General features: G+C 38.7%; 1 protein-coding gene across 5 annotated transcripts in view; it reads left to right on the top strand.

Annotated features, from left to right (window-relative positions):
• The first annotated feature begins 10,361 nt into the window (after positions 1–10,361).
• LOC105487912 (coiled-coil and C2 domain containing 2A) overlaps positions 10,362–13,722 on the top strand; it is a 134,102-nt gene continuing 130,741 nt past the window's right edge. For 2 of the 5 annotated variants that reach the window (XM_071093841.1, XM_071093840.1), the window contains exon 1: positions 10,362–10,541. The gene's annotated coding sequence lies outside the window, so the exon portion shown is untranslated. Of the gene's footprint in view, positions 10,542–11,626; positions 11,820–13,722 lie in introns of all 5 variants that reach the window. The other 3 variants (XM_011751583.3, XM_011751581.3, XM_071093837.1) reach the window with 2 other exon arrangements.

Here is a 13,722-nt window from a genome sequence, read left to right as displayed (position 1 = left end):
TCTTTCTGTAGTTCCCCCACAGCATAGATGAGTCTCTAAGGGAACAATTATAAGATTTTACAGATGTGTCAGAGATAAGAGGGAAAAATTATAACACAGAGAATTACTAAAAGCTGGCAACTAGATATGATGGCACTTGTGATCCACAAAATCTAGTCCACCCTCATGAAGCTGGCTGGGTCCCTGTACTGCTTACTGTTGGACAGTACATGGCAGTGTCCATCTTTTCCTGCCAGGAAAATCCTCTACTATGGCAAATCCCCTCAGAGTCCAAGCCCCAGAGAGCAGAATGGTGCATAGTGGCAGGCAACCCTTTGTCCTCTGCTCCAAATTCCATCTCTCAAATAGTGAGAACACAAGCAGATACCAATTTATGGATAGAGTTTACTCCAGAAATCTATTTGCTAGTCAGTTCTTTGGAATCTGCCATGCATTTCCAAAAACATCAACAGTGACTGAGATCAGAGGCAAGTCCACGAAAATTCTATTTATACCCTAGTCCATCTAAGGATGCTGGAAACATAGCTTCTCAATTTAGCAGAACTCAGGAAACAAGTATAGATGCTCCTGGGTACTTTTATAAAACCAACCTATCCTCTGTACCAATATAAGCCCCCAAACTCTCACAGGTCCCCAAGCTTCTGCATCAGAGGGTAAAGCAAAGTTGTCTCAACCAGGAGCTGTGGCTACAAACAACAAAGACTTGAAAATTCTTGAGCTGGAAGAGCAGAGAGGTCATTCTTATATTGAATCTAGCAAATTGCCTTTTTCCCAAGTATCTTTAGCAATTGCTGCATTGGAAGGAAATACAGTACAATTTGTGGCATCACAGAGCACAAGAACATGAAAGATGGATCAGGCTGTGCAGGAAAGCAAAACCTACTTTTTAATCAGGAGGGTATGATCAGCTAATCCTCTGTCTAGTAAGCTCAGTAAGTCTCCTTGGACAAGATCTTGTTTCAATGGAGAGTCCTGTGAGCAACTCATCTTGATTATGCAGATGTAAGGCAAGTGGACACCCACTGCCCTGGAAAATGGGAATATAACATCATTTTCTGTGGCATGACTGATGCTCCCCAATTTTCCAAATGCCCCTTGTGCTCTTTGACATACATTGAATACAACTGCAAAGGGAGCCAAGAAACCTCGTAGGGGAAAAGTAAATTTTGATACTAATTTCTTTTCTGCTGAATGTCAATAGCATTAAAAACTCAGTGATAAACTTGGTTGGTTAAAACTGAGATCGATCAGCCAAAAAGGATACTTGCCTCTATGGAGGGGAATGCAACATGAGAAAAGGGGGTTTGTGGGCTGTGGATTGGTGACCATGGTTCAAACTAGAACTCAGAGAATGTTGGGCTCCGGGAGGGTCCATTCCTGGTTTAAATGTAACCTGGGATTGAGGTCTTAAAACCTGCCAAATTCTGGAAGCAGAAGCCGATCATATGGGTGTAAACTATATTGGAGAAACAGGGTTTCTCAACCTCAGCACCCTTGACATACATGGACAGATAATTTTTTTTATGTTGGAATGGCAGTGCAGGGACAGTTCTATGCATTGTAAGATGTTTAGCAGTATTCCTGGCTTCTACCCACGAGATGTCAGTAGCACTCCTTTCCCCCTACTAAGCTGTGACAACCAAAAATATCCCCAAACTTTGCCAAATGTCCAAGAGGGTCAACACTGGTTGAAAAGCACTAGTATAACCTGAAAGAGGGTAAACCTGGAATCTCAAATGTGAGGCAGCTGGTATGAGTATATGGACAAGCAGGTGTATACGTGTAGCTGACAGCAAAATTGCTTAGACTTCCTGGGAAACATTTCCAGCAGTAATTGACTAGCTACTTCTCTCTCCATTGGCATTTGTACAAAGGGTTACCCTTTGAATCAAGTGAGCCCCTCAATATTTATGAGCAATTCTAGATAGCAATGAAGCTTCAAGATGGAGACATTACATGTCCTGCTAAAAAAGGAAAGAACATTTTCAAGCAACCACACAGAAAATGAAAGAGTTGTGATGATATTTGTACACTAAGCTGGTGAAGCAGGTCCTGCCAGTGAGATGCATTTAAGGGAAGTAGCTGGAGAGAAGAGAATATAAAAATTGTAAAAAATATATCCTTTTCAACAAAAATAATAAAAATTCACTACTTATATTGGAACAGCAGTTTTCTCTGATATGTAAGAGCATCTCTAGTTAATTCAAATTATGGCATGACTCTCTAAATAAAATGAGTCTTACAGCATTTTATTCTCCATAGCTCCAACAGCTCTCTTAGAAAGTGAGAATGTTGTGAAATGCAGCAAATAAGAAGAAAGTGCGCAATTCAAAACAGTCTGAAAATCATAGCACTAGAGGAAGAAAATTAAATGCTTTAGTATCGATAAAATAAAAATGGGCTACACAGTCAATGTATCTGAGTCAATAAGTATTTCTCTCTATTTACTATAAAACAAGAGGTTCCAATTTGCTGGAGTTCAAGTTATGTTTGAGGGAGAGAGGTATATAATTTAGTAAACTGGAAAAGATAAATCCAAAATCAAAAGGCATGGTTTTACAAAATTTATGATTCAAAAGTCATTATTCAGCATCCAACCTAAACCTTATTTTAGTGAGATTTTCCCTTGTGATAAATTTTTCTTTCAGAGAGAATAAATCAACTATAATCAAAAGTAGTATAAAATTCAAAGAACCAGTAAGAATGACACATTCATCCAAAGCTACGATTGTGTTTCACATGTACAGGTGTGAAAGGCATACTTTAGCCATTTATTGACCTAAATAATGCACCATTGCAGCTTTACCCCAAAGAGAATGTAGCATAGTAGTCTCATATTGGGCTCTATAATTTTTAATGTTGTACAGTATCCTAGTCTCCCAAAGAGGCTTCAAATGCATCATGCTTTAGTGGCATTATCCTCGAAGGCATTGAATGCATTTGCTTATTTTTTTTAGGTATACGTGTGTCACATACTGAATGTTTGTGTTCCCTGCAAAATTCATATGTCGAAGACCTACCCCAAAATGTGATGGTATTTGAAATTGGGGTCTTGGGAAGGTGATTAGGTTCAGACGAGATCCTGAGGGTGGGGCTTCCATGATAGGATTGGTGTCCGTATAAGAAGAGAGAGCAGGGCTCACTTGATCTCTAGCCTGTGAGGACATAGATAGAAGGTGACCATCTACAAGCCAGGAAGGGAACCCTCACCAGAACCTGACCACGTTGCTCTCTGTTCTCAAACTTCCATCATCTAGGACTGCAGGAAATAAATGTCTGTTGTTTTAGCTACTCAGTCTATGGTATTTTGTTATGGCAGTCCAAGCCAACTAAGACAACATGTCCTTTAATCCATTTTCTGCTGCTATAAAATAATACCACAGACTGTGTAATTTATAAAGAAAACAGATTTATTTGGCTCACAGTGCTGGAGGCTGGGAAGTCCAAGATTGAGGAGTGGCATCTGGTGAGGGTCTTCTTGCTGCATCATAACATACTGAAAGGATCACATGGTGAGCAAACTGTGAGACAGAGAGAGGATGGGGGCAGAACTCATCCTTTTTACCAGAAAACTACTCCTGTGATCATTAACTCACTCCCTCAATGGTAGCATTAATGCATTCATAAGGGTGGTGCCTCCATGACCTAATCACCTTTCAAAGGTCCCACCTCTCAACACTGTTATGATAGCAATTAAACTTCAACATGAATTGTGGAAAAAAACATTTAAACTATAGCAACATGTAAAAAGTATGTACCTCAGAATTCCATGTAAAAAAATCATGAATGTATTTCATTCATTCATTCATATGTTTCATTTATTTAAAGATGTAACTCCTATAGTTGTCATTGTTGCATAACAAATGACCCAAAAATGTAGTGGTTTAAAATAATTATTTTAGAACGCACATGGATTCTGGGAGACAGGAATTTGAACAGAGCACACCTAGTTCACCAATCTCTGCTTCACAATGTCTGGAGTCTTCGCTGAGAGAACTTGAACCTGAGGAGGCAACTAAACAACTTGGGGCTCGAATCATCTGAATGTTTGTTCACTCTCATGTTTAGAGCCCTGGCTAGGACGATTCAGGCTAGGACTGCCAACAGAGTGTGTATGTGTGGCCTTCGCATGTGGCCTGGCTCCCTCATAGCATGGTGGTCTCAAAGTAGTCAGACTTGTCACATGGTGGGTCAGGGTTCTAAGTATAAAAGTTTGGGCAAATAACATAGAAACCACATCATCTTTTATGGCTTAGCCTCACGATTCAGCCAGAAAGCCAGCATCACTTCTGCTATACTCTCTTGGTCAATACAGTTACTAATCCACTCAGTTACAAATAGAGAAAAGATAGACCCCACTTCTTGATTAAAAGGGTGTCAAAGAATTTGGGGTTTTGTTTATAAAGCCACCATAGAGGCACACCAAGATAGAGCACAGGATGTTTATTATTAGGAATAATAAAAGGAATATGACTGAAAGTCTATCGGAGTTTTAAAACAATAAAGAATATTTTGAAACACCATATGTTAATCAATTTAAAAAGAAAAAGGACAATTTCCTAAAAACATATAATATACTAAAACTGAAATAAGAAGAAATGTAAAACGTGAATACATTTGTAGGGACTAAAGAAATTGAGTCTGTGGTCAGAATGCTAGTTACAACCACCCACACACATACAACAATTCTCAAAGAAAGATATACAAATGGCCAATCCATACAATGGAGCATGATGGTCTACATCACTACTCATCAGGTAAATGCAAATTAAAACTACAGTGAGATACCACTTCATACCTTCTATGATGGCCATAATTTAAAAAACTAAAAATGGCCAGGTGCAGTGGCTCACACATGTAATGTCAGTACTTTGGGAGGCCAAGGTGAGTGGATCACCTGAGGTCAGGAGTTCAAGACCAGCCTGGCCAAGATGGCAAAACTCCGTCTCTACTAAGAATACAAAAAAAAAAAAATTAACCAGGCATGGTGGCAGGTGCCTGTAATCCCAGCTACTCAGAAGGTTGAGGCAGGGGAATAGCTTGAATCCGGGAGGCAGAAGTTGCAGTGAGCCAAGATCGTGCCACTGCACTCCAGCCCAGACAACAGAGAGAGGCTCAGTCTCAAATAAAATAATAAAAAAAAAATAAAAACAACAAGTGTTGGCAAGGATGTGCAGAAATTGGAACTCTTGTACAGGGCTACTGGGAATGTAAAAAGGTGCAGCCACTGTGGAAAATAATTCAGCAGCTCCTCAAAAGTTAAACAGAATTGCCATACAATCCAGCAATTCCACTTCTAGGTATTTACCCAAAAGAATTGAAAACAGATACTCAAACCAATACTTTGAAACAAATGTTCACTGCAGTATTATTCAAAATAGCTAAAAGGTGGAAACAACCCAAATGTCCATCAGCAGATGAATGGATAAACAAAATGTGGTCTATATATACAACGGAATATTGTTCAGCCTTAAAAAGGAATGACATACTGATATATGCTACAACATAGATGACCCTTGGAAACATTATACTAAGTAAACTAAACAAGACGCAAAAGGACAATATTGTAATAATCCACTTATATGAAATATCTAGAATAGGCAAATGTATAGAGCTAGAAAGTCATTTAAAGGTTACCAAGGGGTAATGAGGGAAGGGAGAATGGGGAGTTATTATTTAATGGGTGTAGAGTTTCTGTTTGGAGTGATGAAAAAGTTTTGGAAGCATAGTGGTGACAGTTGCACAACATTGCAACTGTGCTAAAAAAACCATTAAATTATACACTTTAAAATGGGTAAACTGGCAAATTTTATGTTATATACATTTTACCATAATTTTTAAAAAGTTATTAGACCCAGACAATTGTATAGAGTTCACAGAAATGATAAAGCTAATTTTAGCTGAACTGTTACAGAGATGAGCGAGAGAGAAACATTAGTCTGCTTTTTTTTTGAGGTTAGACTATCCTTTATCCTAAAATGAGACAAGAACAATACAAGGCTGATCTCAGCTAAGAACATAAATCAAAAATTTCTAGAAAGTGGTAACTAAATCCAATATTAATTTTTGAAGTATCTTGACAAAATTGAGTATATCCCAGGAATGCAAGCAGAATTTGACATTAAAAAACCTGAGAATGCAATTCTCTATACTAACAGATGAAAGAATAAAAATAATATTTAATTATCTCAAAAGATGTAGAAAAAAGCTTGTGATAATGTGATTAACATTTATCCTTGATTAAAAACTCTTTAGCCAACTAGGAACACTTAACCAAAAGAATGAGATTTTTGCGTTATGATTTAAAATAAATTTGCTAGATTCATTTATTTTGCTTACATAAGAACTTTTGCAAGTAATGGTGTTTTGGAATGATACTTTTTAATATTTTTGGAACTTAACAAGAAGTTGTATAATTCTTATGAATTAGTTCAGTATTAAAGATCAAAGAGGACATGCCCAGTTAGCTCAGCTGGCAGAGCATGAAACTTTTAAAACGATCAGAGAGGTAATAATCATACGGTTAATTAGCATAAGAGTGGTGAATAAGTCCTCCCTCTCATAGCAGTTGACCATTTCAAGTAGATAATCTCTTACAGTAAACATTCATATTTTTCTTCACTTAATAAGCCTTACAACATTTACTATGTGCCAGGACTGTCCTAAGCACTTTACAATTATTAACTTAACAAATCTCCTAACAACCCTCTGGAATAGTTACTATTATTGAACCTCAGTTTCCTACAGAGAAGGAAACTGAAACCTAGAAAGGTTAAGGAAGTTGACCAAGATCCCTCAGTTGTAAGATAGAGCATTCAACTTCTTTCTCTCTCCTCTCCTTCTGGTGCTGTACTGGATATGATGGATCTCATCAATTTCTCCCTGTATCTTTTACCTACTCCTTCCTGTTTTCCATCTCTCTGTGCCACATTTCAATTTTTTAAACCTATCTTTTGCATCTCTTCAGCTCTCTCATCTACAGTTTAGCACATTCTTTGACTTTTATCTAAATTCATGACTGTATTATTTATTTCTAAAAGTTCTATCTGGTTCCTTTTTGAGTTTGTCTGATCTTTTTGATAGTGTCTCACTCTTCTTTCATATTTTCAAATCCTCCTTTTATCTTCTTGAATAGCTGGTCATTGTTATTTTTCCATTCTTCATCTGATTATTGTATTGCAAGAAACTCTTGAGCATCTAATAGTGTCCTCTGGTTTGTCTGTGGACTCTTGAGTGTTTCTCTTGTGTTTTCTAATTTTGGGTTGTGAGCTCATCTTCCTCTACACTTATTTGTGGACTTGAAGGTGTGTTCCTCCAGAAAAGTTTTGTAATAACTTGTGCCTGGCACTCCACAGGGATACAGTAGCCAAAGGCCACTTTTCAAAAGTTGTCACTTAGGGGCCTCCTAAAAGATATAAGGAGCATAAATAAAGAAAACTGCATGGTGCAAACCAGTGGTTGTAAATTCTTCACGTTTTTCTCACCACATGCAGAATACAAGCCAATACAGACAAGTTTTCTTATTGTCTTCTTGTACCAGCACTAGATAGTAGATCGTCCCCTTCAATTGGAAAATATATTCTTTCATACTGTTGTTCTTGTATTACTCCTTTGGTAAATTATACTTTTCCATTTTCATGGTTCTCTCTTTTTATAACTATGAGCATTAAATTTCATAGCCTGAGATCCTTTAATGTTTTTTGTAATGCCTTTCTGTAAGGGCAATATGCTAGCTTTTTTATTGGAGGATCCAGAAATGTTGGTATGTAGGGTCTGTGCTTTATAATCATTCAGATTTTCCAGAAAATAATTTTCTACTTTCTCCAGTTCTGTATAGGTAGAGGTAGGATGGGGGAGCCAATGGTATGTTCTTGGTTGTCTAAGTTCTTGAGAAAAGTTCAGAAAGGGCCCTGTAACATCTCCATTTCATATCAGTTTTCAGTCCTGAGACACACTCACTTTCTGCAGTAACTGTGAACTTGAGACCAGAGAGTCTCTGGTTTAACTTCCCTAGGGGAAAAAAAAAATCTCCTATGGGCAGCAGAAGATGAGGCAGATGTGGAGGACAGAAATTATGCCTGAGGAATGGGCATTTTTCAGGCTGCCAAGAAAAAGGATCCTGAGGATCAATCCTTTAATATACAGACTTTCAAATCTTCCTGCATTTTCAGCCCCATATCTCTCCCCACCTTCCTTAGTCTATGGTTGTATTAGTTTCCTGGGGCTGTTGTAACAAACTAGCACACACTGAGTGGCTTAAACAGCAGAAATTTTCTCACAATTCAGGAGACTAGAAATTTGAAATCAGGGTGTTGCAGGGTTGATTCTTTGTGAAGCTTCAAGAGACAGTCTGTTCCAGGCCTCTCTCCTGGCTGCTGATAGCCTTGAGTGTTCCCTGGCTTGGAGATGGTGCTCTCCCCATGTCTTCGCGTTGCCTTTCTTCTATTGTGTCTATCTCTGAATCCAAATTTCCCCTTTTGTAAGGACACAATCATCTTGGATTAGATCTCACTCTAATTACTTCATTTTAATGTGATTACCTCTGTAAATACCCTGTCTCCAAATAAGGTCCCATTCTGAAATACTGAGGTTAGGACCTCAGCATCTTTGGGGGTGAGAGAGAACACGATTCAGCTATGACACTGCTGCCCCAAATCCTGAGCTGTTGAAGTTCTGCAGAGTAAATCAGCTCATTTCCTTGTATTCATGCCTACCTGCATACCCCATCATACACGCACACAGATACATAAACATACATACACATACAGAGACACAAACACAAATACACTGACACATATGCATGCATACAGGCCGAGTCAAAAAAAGTACTCTGGATTTATTTTAATTCAGTATGGTAAGATACACAGACACAAACATGACTGGCATAAAAGAAGAAGTTTATACTTAACGGATCCCTAGAAACAAGAAGCATGGTGTCTTGGTTTGTTTTCTGCTGTTGTAACAGAATACACAGACTGGGCAATTTATAATGAACAGAAATTTATTTCTCACAGTTCTGATGGCTGGGAAGTCCAAGATCAAGAGGCTGGCATCCTGCAAGGGTCTTCTTGCTGCACCATCCTATGGTGCAAGACAAGAGAACATGAGAGCAAGAAAGAAAAAGAGAGAAAAGGAGGTCAAACTCATTTCTTTTATAAGGAATCCACGCTTGCAATAATGGCATTAATACATTCATGAGGGCAGAGTCCTACAGCCTAATTGCCTCTCATTAGGTCCCGCCTCCCCACAACATTGTATTAGGGATTAAGTTTCCAATACATGCTTTTGGGGAGACACATACAAATCATAGAACATGGAATGCCACACAGGACCACATAGGGAAGAACCAGTGTTGGTCAGAAGGCAGAAGGGAGACAGCAGAGTACAGAGCAGAGCCTTTACTAGGGTTTTCCCAGGAAGGAATAGGTGACACAGGGTAGGGTGCTGAGTAAATTTAGGACTAGATAGCTTGAATAATCGTGGTGTTCTCTGGGCTATAGTGGTCTGGTATCTGGACCTGGGGTGACTTGGTACAGGAGGAATATTGGCTTAGTGTGTGAGAGTTTGAAAATGGAGATGGTTGGTTGTGTGGGCTCTGGATTGGTTGGCTTGTATATGAGACTTTGCATATTTCAGGGGAATCATTTGCTATCTCTAGAAATTAGCTAACCTAGGAGAATCAGTTTCTCCGGGATCAAGGCTCCAAATGCCAGAGCATCAAGAATACAATCAATACACATACACACAAACGTACACACAAAATACACACAGATACAGATACACACAAACACATGTGCACATACACACTAGTCTATTTGGAGTGTGGTTTCCTTGGCTCCATTCATTCTATTACTCTTCCAGCTACTTTGCCTCTTTCCTCTCTCTCTCTTTTTTTTTTTCTTTTCAACTGTTTTGAGCCATAACATTTATATCCGTTTTTAGGAATTGCAGTGGGATTCAGAGAATAGGCAAAAATTAAACTTGTGCATTCAACCTTCCACTTTTAACTGTAAAACACTTGAGCGCAACATTTGCTGGTACCCTGCAGGACCTCCACAGAGCTTTGGCTGCTGCCACGTTAGACAGCTTCACCATGTAATGATGATCTTTTAAGATTCTAAATCGCCCCACCTCTGAGCCTGTTCTTCATTGGAAATGCAAGACGACCAGATGACATGAGGGAGGGGCGGCTCTTAAGGCTTAATCTAATTTCCAGTGCTGCCCATGTTGATTTCTCTCAGTCCTTCTCCAGCAGGCTGTGCGTCTCTGCTTACCCAGCATGCTTGTACTCCACTACTGGAAGTAACCTGTCACTTTAAAAGAAAAAAAAAGCCACCGAGTGACCTTCCTTAGGAACGGGTTGCTAAGCTGGTGTTTTTGCTCCAAGACATGGCTGCAGCTTCCCAGGGAGGAGCCCAGGGGCATCTCCAACACTCAGCCTTTCCCTCCGGACCCTTTTAAAAGATTCTACAGCACCATCTCTCTCCACTTCCATCCTAGAAAGCAGAATCTGCAAAGTGCCTTTTGTAAAGTTTCTTAAGGTAAATCAGTCCCTAACCGGACTTTGGGCTGCAACAATGATTTCCTGTTTTCAGTTACCCGGCTTGAAATTCAGTCTCTCCCGGATACCATGAGACTGGATTTAATGAATTGTAAATTTAGGGGCTCTCATCATTATTTATGTTTTTACTTTCTGAAATGGGAACATAGACCATTACTTGGCAGCTTTGATTTGAGCTGCTATCTGGTATCTGGTTTGCAGGAAATGTAAGTCCAGTTCATCACAAGCCCTGAGTGAAAAGCTCTGTGAACCATTAGCTGCATGTTGCACTTACGGGCCTTTTAGTTCAAACTGGCTTAAGGTGAGAAGCACTAGTTACTGCGAAATACACTTTTCTTGGTATTAGACAGAGAAAGGGCTACTAACCACAGTGCTGAGAGTTGCTGTGCTGTCCAAAGACTTCAAGAAAATCTACTGGCTACAACTTAAGCTGTTTGTTTCCCCTCATTGCAAAGAGGTGCTATGAAAAGCTAATAAAGTCGAATAAGATATATGTTTGCTATTGCATTTTCATATAACCTTTTCTGCAAATAAATTCAGTGCCAGCATGAAATCTCTCTCTCTCTCTCTCTCTGTATATATTTATATATACACAAATATATATATCTCCTAGAGCCCACTTATAGGGTCATTCATTCAAACATTTATGGAGCATCAACAATGCACCAGGCAATGAACTTAAGTTTAGAGGGTGCAAACATAAATTAGACCAGGTCAGAAGCTCAGAGTTTGCTGGGAAAATAGACCTATAAACACATGATAAGAGTACAATGAGCTAAGTGCCATAAGAGATTTATAAAACACTGAAAGCACAGCGGGATGACATCCAGGGAGGGGCTTCCAGCACTTACCACATTGTGTAAATGCACTGGCCATATATCATATAACACAGCTCAAATATGGTCCCCATATGTACTCTTCAAAGCCAATGTATATTATATTGAGCTGATTCAATGATTCTATAAAGCTATTTGTCACTAACCTTATGCTAAGGGAAACTGCAGCTGGAATAACTTATAGAATAAGACAATGTATTCCAAAAGAATGTATGTGGCACCTCCCCAGGTGTCCAAGCTCCAGGATGGAACAGAAAAATATTCTCACGGTGTGAGGAAGAAAATACTCCTGGGTAGAAGTGCAGGAGGTTGCAGAAGCACCATACATGGAAACAGCAAGGCAACTGCCCTGGGCCTGGCTGAAGGCAACGAGAGATGGAACATGAGTTATGGTAGCTGGGGGTTGAAGATTGGAGCCAAAGGTGGGTGGGCTTGAAAATCACCTAAGGTCTTTTTCATGACTCCTCTTCTATCCCCCAAGCTCTTTTCCCTCCTCATTCCTTTTTTCCACTTTCCCTCCCCACAATCACTTTTTCTTATTAACAAAACCTACCAATATTGAGAGCCCAGTCTGTGCTAGGCATTTTGCTACACACATTTCATCATTTAGCCCTTATAAATTAATCATCCTTCAAGGTAGGAAGTATGATTGCAATGTTGCAGACAAAAAAAAAAAAAAAATGTGTCTCAGAGAAGGGAGGACATTGTTCCAAGATCACACAGCTAATAAAAAAAGCTGAAGTTGGAACTCAGGTCCACATATTCCTTGGCAAAGAAATACGTGGGCCACTCTTCCTATAAACCCATGTTTTTGCCATCCTGGAGTAGGGCATATATATTGCATGATTTTTTAAGCAACCAATATGGAGTTGAGATGCATTGTATCTCAACCTACAGGTATGGCTCTGATCCACTGATGACTCTTAAGAATAGACCATTTATTCAGATGAAGGTGTCAGTACTTTCCTTGAAAAAAATGTTTGGTTTTCTGCACTGAGTAAAATAAATAATTGACTTAATGTAGCCTAAGCCTTTTCTCACCAGTGCTTCACATCTTTCAACTGTAAATATTTCCAGAATAGTGGGCTATTCTGGAAAGCATAGAATAATTATTGATGCCATTACAAAAGTAAGAATAAATGGTGAGACAGAGGGGTAGAGTGGAGTGAGGGAGGACTTGGGAATCAGAGTCTTGGGGTCAAGTTCTGGATGTGACATTTAATAATTATAACCTTAGGCAAATCATGCAAACTGTCAGAGCCTCAGTTTATTCATACACAAATTGGGGCACATACTGCTAAGCCAGACATGTTATTGTGAGGACTAAAGAGAACATATGTCTAGAGTTAGCACAAAATAAGTGTGCAGTAAATCATAGTTATTTTGATGTTGTCAGTAGGAATATATTAACAAGTACCAATGCATAAGATGATGGCAAGCTGCATATTAAAACCATGCAGTATTGATTTATGTTTTCTTAGCAACAGTGTTCATATAAAAAGTAAATTTCGTTGTCATTTGATTTCCTTAGAAACTCATTTAAAGGAAATGATCAGGAAAGAATGAGGAGAAAAGAAAATCCCATTACATTTTTCATTTTCTACTTCTATTTTTTATTTCATATAAAGCATTTTTTAACTTATAGAGAACTTTTTTTAGTTACTAAAATATTTCACAGATTTTTTGTTTGTTTGTTTTGGTTTTCTTTCAGTTTGCAATGACCGGAGTTATTAGAGAACTCTTGTGTACTTTTACATTTCATCCTTATTATCCGCCCCCTCATTCACTCTAGGTTACCTTCTTGCCTCTCTATTTTCTTAGCAGCTTTTACATTTTCCTTCCTTTATTTTTTGTACACTGTGATGAAGTTTGTAGAGAAGACAATAGAATTTCAGATGTTTTATTTCCCTTTAACATGGTAATTCCCCTGTAGGGTCAGTGAAACCTTGAGCTCAGATGAGCTGCTTAAATGACCTGACCAAGTCCCAGTTAAGATTTGGGTTCCATGGATATTAGAAAGGGCTTATGATTTGTCAGCCATATGCCTGTTGTTTCTCCACATGGTTTCTCACTTAATCCTCACAGAAGACTAGAAAAAACAGTGGAGCTTTAAATAGTCCCAGAATGTGGCTATGGAACCACAGGCAATAAGTCAGTGACTTAGTCATTCATTTGACAAGTATATATTGAATGTCCATGATGTCCCATAATCCTAGTCTCTGGAGGTAAACAATAAACAAAATAATGTTTCTGCCCTCTTGTAGCTATATTTTAATGGATATAGGCTGACATTAACAAGTATGTATGTTGAGTGGTGATAAGTAC

Source organism: Macaca nemestrina, chromosome 3 (assembly GCF_043159975.1).
Source record: "Macaca nemestrina isolate mMacNem1 chromosome 3, mMacNem.hap1, whole genome shotgun sequence".
NCBI lineage: Eukaryota > Metazoa > Chordata > Mammalia > Primates > Cercopithecidae > Macaca > Macaca nemestrina.
This window is presented reverse-complemented; position numbering and strand designations above follow the sequence as displayed.